This window comes from Cibotium barometz, chromosome 26 (assembly GCF_041138505.1).
Source record: "Cibotium barometz isolate CiBa-2024 chromosome 26, ASM4113850v1, whole genome shotgun sequence".
NCBI classification, from domain to species: Eukaryota; Viridiplantae; Streptophyta; class Polypodiopsida; order Cyatheales; family Cibotiaceae; genus Cibotium; species Cibotium barometz.
In genome coordinates, this window is record NC_141071.1 from 40,651,776 (window position 1) to 40,658,642 (window position 6,867).

The following is a 6,867-nucleotide window of genomic DNA, read 5'->3' on the forward strand; positions in this document are numbered from 1 at the left end:
ACTGCATATATCATTGCCAACCCTTCTCGCTCCGTAGTGGTGTAGTTCATCTCAGCATCGTTCAACTGGCGACTGGCAAAGCTAATGGGGTAGTCTAGCTTATGTTCTCCAGGTTGAGTTAACACACACCCAATAGCAAAGTTTGATGCATCAATATGCACATGGAAGAGTAAATCCCAGTTAGGCATTCTCAAGATTGGAGCACTCGCCAAGGCTTTCTTTAATAGCTCATAGGCACGGTCACATTCTTCGGTCCAAATAAACTCGATGAGAAGCTTATACAATGGTCGAGCTATCTCGGCGAAGAAGAGAATAAACCTTCGATAATAACCTACGTGGCCCATAAAGCGTTGGACTCCCTTGTAGTTGGTGGGTGGTGGCAATTCCAGAATGACCTTGATTTTACTCTCGTCCGTGGAAATCCCATTTTTGGACACTATATGCCCTAAGATAACTCCGTGTTTAACCCAGAATTGGCATTTGAAAGGATTCAAGGAGATGCGATATAATCTACACCTTTCAAATATTTTTCGTAAACACATTAAGTGCTCGTCCCAAGAGGAATGAACACAAAGATCATCTAAGAAAGCTTCACAGAAGTCCCTTAGATATTCCTTAAAGGCCGTGTTTATCAATCGTTGGAATGTTGCAGGTGCATTGGTCAAGCCAAAAGCCATGACGCGAAAGGCAAACACTCCAAACTCCGTGATAAATGCTGTTTTAGCTTGGTCCTCGACTGCAATTGTGATCTGATTGTAACCCGAGTACCCATCTAAAAAGCTATATGCCTCTTTGCCTGCCACTCTTTCAAGCACATGTTCAGAATATGGCAAGGGGTAATGATCCCTTCTGGTAGCTGCATTAACCTTTTTGAGATCAACGCACACTCTGAGTTTCCCATTCTTCTTTGGTACGATGACTATCGGAGAAACCCATTCTGAGTGCTCAATTGGGTATATGAATCCACATTTTACAAGCTTTTCAATTTCCTCTTGTACAATCTTTGCGTACTTAGGATTCATTGGGTAGGGACGTTGCTGGACTGGCTTAGCAGTGCTAATCATTGGAATCGTGTGTTGCACCACCGAGGGTGGGACACCCTTCATATCATGATATGTCCAAGCAAATATGTCCTTGAATTCTTTAAGAAGCTTCGTAAGTGCAGCTTCTTCCGCCTTGGTGAGGTCTTGAGCAATAAAAACTGGTTTAGACTCCTCACCTGGATCTGCTAAGTCTATCTCCTTGACTACTGCAGGGCCATCGTAGACACCGCTACTCCCATTGGTAGGCGTTCGTTGAGCTTTTGTGTAGACCACTTTACGTTCCCCTGTGGTAAATGATTTGAAATGCTCGGGTGCGGGGTGTAAGTCTACTGGTTCTTGTTGTGCCTGGCTTTTTTCTTTCGATTCCGCTTCCTTTTGTTGCTGAGCCAACTCTTGGTTTTGCCGCCTTCTTGCAGTACGACTTAGTTTTGGCTTCTCATCAATTTCTAATTGGGCGACGTCATGAGATTGCGGAATACACCACATGACACTTTGGAGGTATTGTCCCCAATTATCTGCTAACTTCCGATTAGCGTCAATGGCTCCTACATAACTAAGCCATTCTGCAGTGGATCTTTCCTTGTTTATTGCAGTGCGTACATTAGCTCGATAGCGTTGGCGCTTATGTCTCGTTTTCTTCTTACCAAGTTTTTGATTTTTGTTTCTGTCAGATTCGAACTCACTTGGTCGATCTTCACTTGTGTCCCCCTCACTTTCGGATGAACTGCAGGAGGTCGCTGTCCTAGGCCTTGAGCACCTTGCTTCCACATTTGGGTGAATATTTGATTCATTTTTCCCTTCAGGCTCAGGGTCAGTTTCTTCTTGAGATTCATACTCAGAGTTGCATTGGTCAGAGTCTTCGCTACTTTCAGTGTCAGTGGAGTTTGCCACTTTCTCGCCATCAGGAGTTAAGTGCATAACACCTATCATGTTTATTGGTACTAACGGTAGCATATCTTGCCCCTCAGGTGTTACCCAACTTGTGCCTCTATTTCCCCATGTGTCTATGGTTGCCGCTAGGTGTACCCAATCCACGTTATCCGACTCAGTCATACCCGGTAGGACATCCATATAAGGAGAGTCTTTCCCATCATCAGTCTCTTTTTTGCATGTATAGCAATACCTTAATGGGGCGGAGTGAATAGTGGTATCCGATCGATTATCAATGATAACCTTGCTTCCTAAAGGATGTGCACGACCATTCTCAAGATCAACTCGAATGATAGAGTCCTGGAATTGTAGGTAGACATGGTTTTTCGACCAGTCATGCACCATTTGTGCTTCCCTCATGAAAGGACGTCCTAAGATCATTTGATATGACATAGGATGCTTGGAGAAATCCATTACAATGAAGGTATGTTTTACCTTGTATCCCAGGACCTTGATCTTAAGGTCCCTTAACATTCCAATAGGTTTAGCTATGGTTCCGTTTGCCATCTTAACCACTATGTTTGTGACTTCAAGGTGAGGTCTTCCCATAGATTCCCAACAGTTTTTAGTCACAATGCTCACGCCAGCACCACCATCAAGGATTCCCTTTAGAGTTAATCCCTTGGTAGTAATGGGGAGGGTTGCATTAGATTCGTCACCTTCAAAGTACTGTCCCAACTTGTTAACAGGTATTTCAACGACCGAATCTTCATCTAAGTTGGGTTGTAGATCCCAATGTTCCCCTTCATCTTGAAGCGTGTCGGGTCTATCCATATTTGCAAATTGTGGTAATCCCGCCTTTAGTTCTCCATTGAGAAATGCCCGAAGAGCTAAGAATAGCTCAGGATCTCCGTATAATTTGGATATGATCGTGGTTCTGATTTCAGAGGACATGAAATCCATTAGCTTGGACACATTCAATGGTACTTTTCGAGATATCGCTCCTTGACTAGGAACTGGTGAAGATGGAATCACTTCCTCTTCAATGGGGTCAGGCATTCCCTCACTAAACATTCTTTCAAGCAAGAAGGGTGTTTGCCCACTTCCTGATGTCCTATCCTCACTTTCTTCCCGAATGATGCTAGGTATAGCTAACGGTTTATGGTTCCTATGAGGCTGAACTTGCGTAGGAAACACTGTGTCTGGAATTTTGATTTTTCTCGGGTTTGGCTCCAGTTCTCTTTGTGTTTCTTCCACCAAACCCCTTAAGTGTTGCACTTGTTCAATCTCCTCAACTGGGTTTGGGTAAGTTCCAATCTTTTTCTTGAGGGTTTTTGGCCCACGTGGCTTGTCTTGGGGAATCTCAGTCAGTTTGGGTGGTCGAGAGGGCATTAACTGACTTGGTTGTGGGGCCGAGGAAGTCTCCTTCTGTTTCCCCTTATTTCTGTACTCGTTTGATTCTCCTTCATTAAGCTCCCGAGTGGGTTCCTCCCTTAAGGTAGTGGCTTTGGTCCCCATGGTTTCTATTGAATCAGAATCATCTTCAGGATCATTCATATACACGGGGTCGTCTCCTGTCCCTATGTTAGTCTTTGAACTGGGCTTGGAGCTCGTGGCATTAAGCGATCTCTTTCGCCGTGTTTTCTTTTTCTTTGCCTGAGCGATTGATGCAGTATCCCTCTCTTCAAGAGTGTAGTTTTGATTTTGAAGCATTGACCGTGTAACTACATTCGCGGGTACAACGGGTGTGGTTCCTCGTGCTTGGTTAGTGACCTCAACCAAATTCAATGGCGTAATCTTGGGTGCATTAGGATTATGTGGACATTGAGCGATCAAATGATCTATGCCACAACGATTACATGTAAGTACCGGCATTCCCGATGTGCTCCCTTGATTTGGTTGCACTTGAGTAGCGATCTTCTGTAGCCTATTAGGGCACTCCGCTACACGATGCGGTCCACCACAATCATAGCATTGAAGAGGTGGTCTCCTCGCCATGGTATTAAGGTTTTGCCCTCTTGTGGCAAGAGCAGCCGCTTGATATACAGGCTTGACTTGCCCGAAATGATCCTCCATGTAGTACTGGGGAATCATTTCAAACGTATCAATCCCGTATGGAGCAGTAGGGTCTATCTCCTCTTCATAATCCCCACATGCACTATGTGACTCACAACCCATCTGGTTTATTGGGGTAATCCTTGGATGTGGAGGTTGTGGTCCTAGCACTGGCGGTGGTAACGGCACAGACTGGACTACATTCGGATCCCTTGGAACTATGTGCTGTGACGGTTGCTCGATAGGTTGTGCAGGCATTAGCGCGGGTACTTGAGGTGTGTTTGACCAAGCTAGTGGTGCCTGGTTTGCCAACATTCGCTTAAGTGTTAGGCAATCTTTAGATTGATGGCCATACTTACCACATGCATTGCAATTCCCATTGAATTTGACTCTGAATGTGGGACATTCACTCGTGCTATGTGGTCCTAAGCACACCGAACACCATTGTTGCTCTCTTCTTGGGTACATATGGCTATTCTGAGGAGCTCGATTACCCCTAAAGTATTCTTGGAGAGCCTTAGTAAGGTCGGTCACAGACATTTCAGATATCTTGGGCTCCTTGGCAATAGGTTTCGCCGTCATTGGCTCGTGCCCAGATACTTGCGAACTAACGGATTTTGTTTCTGAAGACACCTTTTTACCTGCAATCATCAAGTTGTCTTCTAACTGGATTGCATTGGCAGTGACTGCTTCCCACGTTGTAAGACCTCTAATGACTAGGCCATTGTAAATGTCCTCGTGGCGCAATCCTCGGATGAATCTATCGAGGAGTTGGTTGTTATTGAAGCGTTCATCGGGAGTGCAGCGAGAATTTAGATGCTTCAATCGACTTATAAAGTCTCTCACTGACTCCCCTTCCTCGCGTTCAGCTTTTTGGAGTTGAGATGCTACTCCCCAAAGCACACCCTCACGTATGTATTCTTTCAAGAACAATCTCTTGAGAGTGGGGTAGTGAGTGCGCTCTTCAACCCTTAAGGTTCGATACCAATCTCCGGCCTTCCCACTCAAGGTTAAGCCTAGGGCTTTACACTTATGCAGCTCATTGTGCTCTTCCAAGGAATCACACACGTGTTCAAAGACTTCAATGTGCTTCCTAACATCCTCGTTACCACTGAAGTTTTGAGTGAGCTTAGCCACTTGTACTGCCTTGCTTCTAGGTTCTCTCTCAGGCATGCCCCGCATGTTTTCCGCAATGGATCGTCCGATCGTCTGAGCAAATGCTGCGAGATCACCTAAGTGAGCAGGCGTAGTTGGTGGAGGTACGTCTGGGATAGCCTGGCTGATAGGAGGTTGCGTTGGTCTGAGTATGTTGGCAAATGACGTAGGATATGATATGTAGCTAGGCCTAGCTCCCCTTGGATAATGGTTATGATAAGGTGGTCGTGGAGCATACGCCATTGGCATACTAAGAGGCGTAGGAGCTACATGAGCATGAGTAACAATAGGTACATAAGGCCGATAGGCACTGCCACGCACTGTTGTAGGTACTGTTCCACTAGGTAGTGGTGTCGTACTAACTACAGTGGTAACAGGTGCGCTTTCTGTCATGCTCATCATTGGGGTAGGCATTGTGGAGTCCTTAATGGAAAGTTGAGCCAAGGTTGGAAAGCTAAAGTTACTACTCGTGGGCTCAACCTGCATTGAGACTCCAGGCGAAACAACATACGAAGGGTCTATGGGACTCACCGAGGGAGTCTCCAATTGTGATAGGGTTGGTTGTTTGGCCTTGCCCGTATCCAAAAACCTCATAGGGCCAGTGGAAACTAAGTTCACTCCCCTATTTTGCCTCTCAATTTGGATAATTCTATGAATCACCTCACATATCATGTGTTGTTGCTCCTCTAGATTAGTGGCGCTAGATGTAGATCGTAGGACTTCTAACCAACCTACATGGTAGGTGTAACCCGTGTATAGGTCCGTTAGAGTCTCTGTGTGTAGATCATATTCCCAATTTTCATTGAGAAATATCCCATCTAGACTTGGTGTGCCAAACGGTTCTCTTGAAGCGGACGCAATGTCACTTCTTATGGATTGGCTTCTAGGGACCTCTACTTTAGGAAGAGCATCGGAAGTTGGTAGCTCAGTAGGGCCCTCGTTAAACGAAGTGGGTAGAATATCCACATGGACACTCTTTGGGAGGGTAGGGTCTACATAAGATGTGAATGGTGAATCTACTACCCCTCCTTCTTCATTTACTTCGCTTGTCGCATGCTCAGAGCGTGTAGCTCTACTAAAGGTCTCTATTAGACGACTAAACATGCTAGATCCGGGTTGTGGGGCCCACACTGGCATGTTTTGGCTTGTCTCCTCAGGGTTCTTGGTAGGGTGTCCTTCCATGGCTTCTGAGTCAGAGGACGAGTCACTATCCACTATTCGTGGATCTTGGGTTGCACTCCCTTGGGTTCCAACCGAAGGCCAAGATGCCAACGTGGAGGGATGGTGTGAGCCTGCGTAGACTGAAACGCTTTCTAGTGGTTCAGGCTTCAGCACCCGACCAGAACGTAGATGCATGTGACGTGGGTACCCTACGTACGTTGGTAACTACCCTTGAAGCCCACACAAGTGGTTTCTTGGGTATTTTGCACCTCGTTTTTACTTGTTTTTAGATTGTTTTTAACTCGTTTTTTACCCCCTTACTTACGGTCGAACTTGGACTAGGGCGTGTGATAGCTCGAAACGAGCGTATCGTTCAAAGGGTCCTAGTGTGCTTTACAGCACTGTGTTCGCCTGTCTAGAGCTCTTGTAGTCCTCAAAATAGTCCGTTTCCCTTGGGGGGAAGGGGCAAAAGCCTATTTGCTTGTGGAGGAAAGGGTGAGGGCTTTATCCCACATGCTCACTTTACTCCTTGGGGAGTGGGCTACATATAGGGCACGACTTCCCATAAGCTCTCACTTGAGAG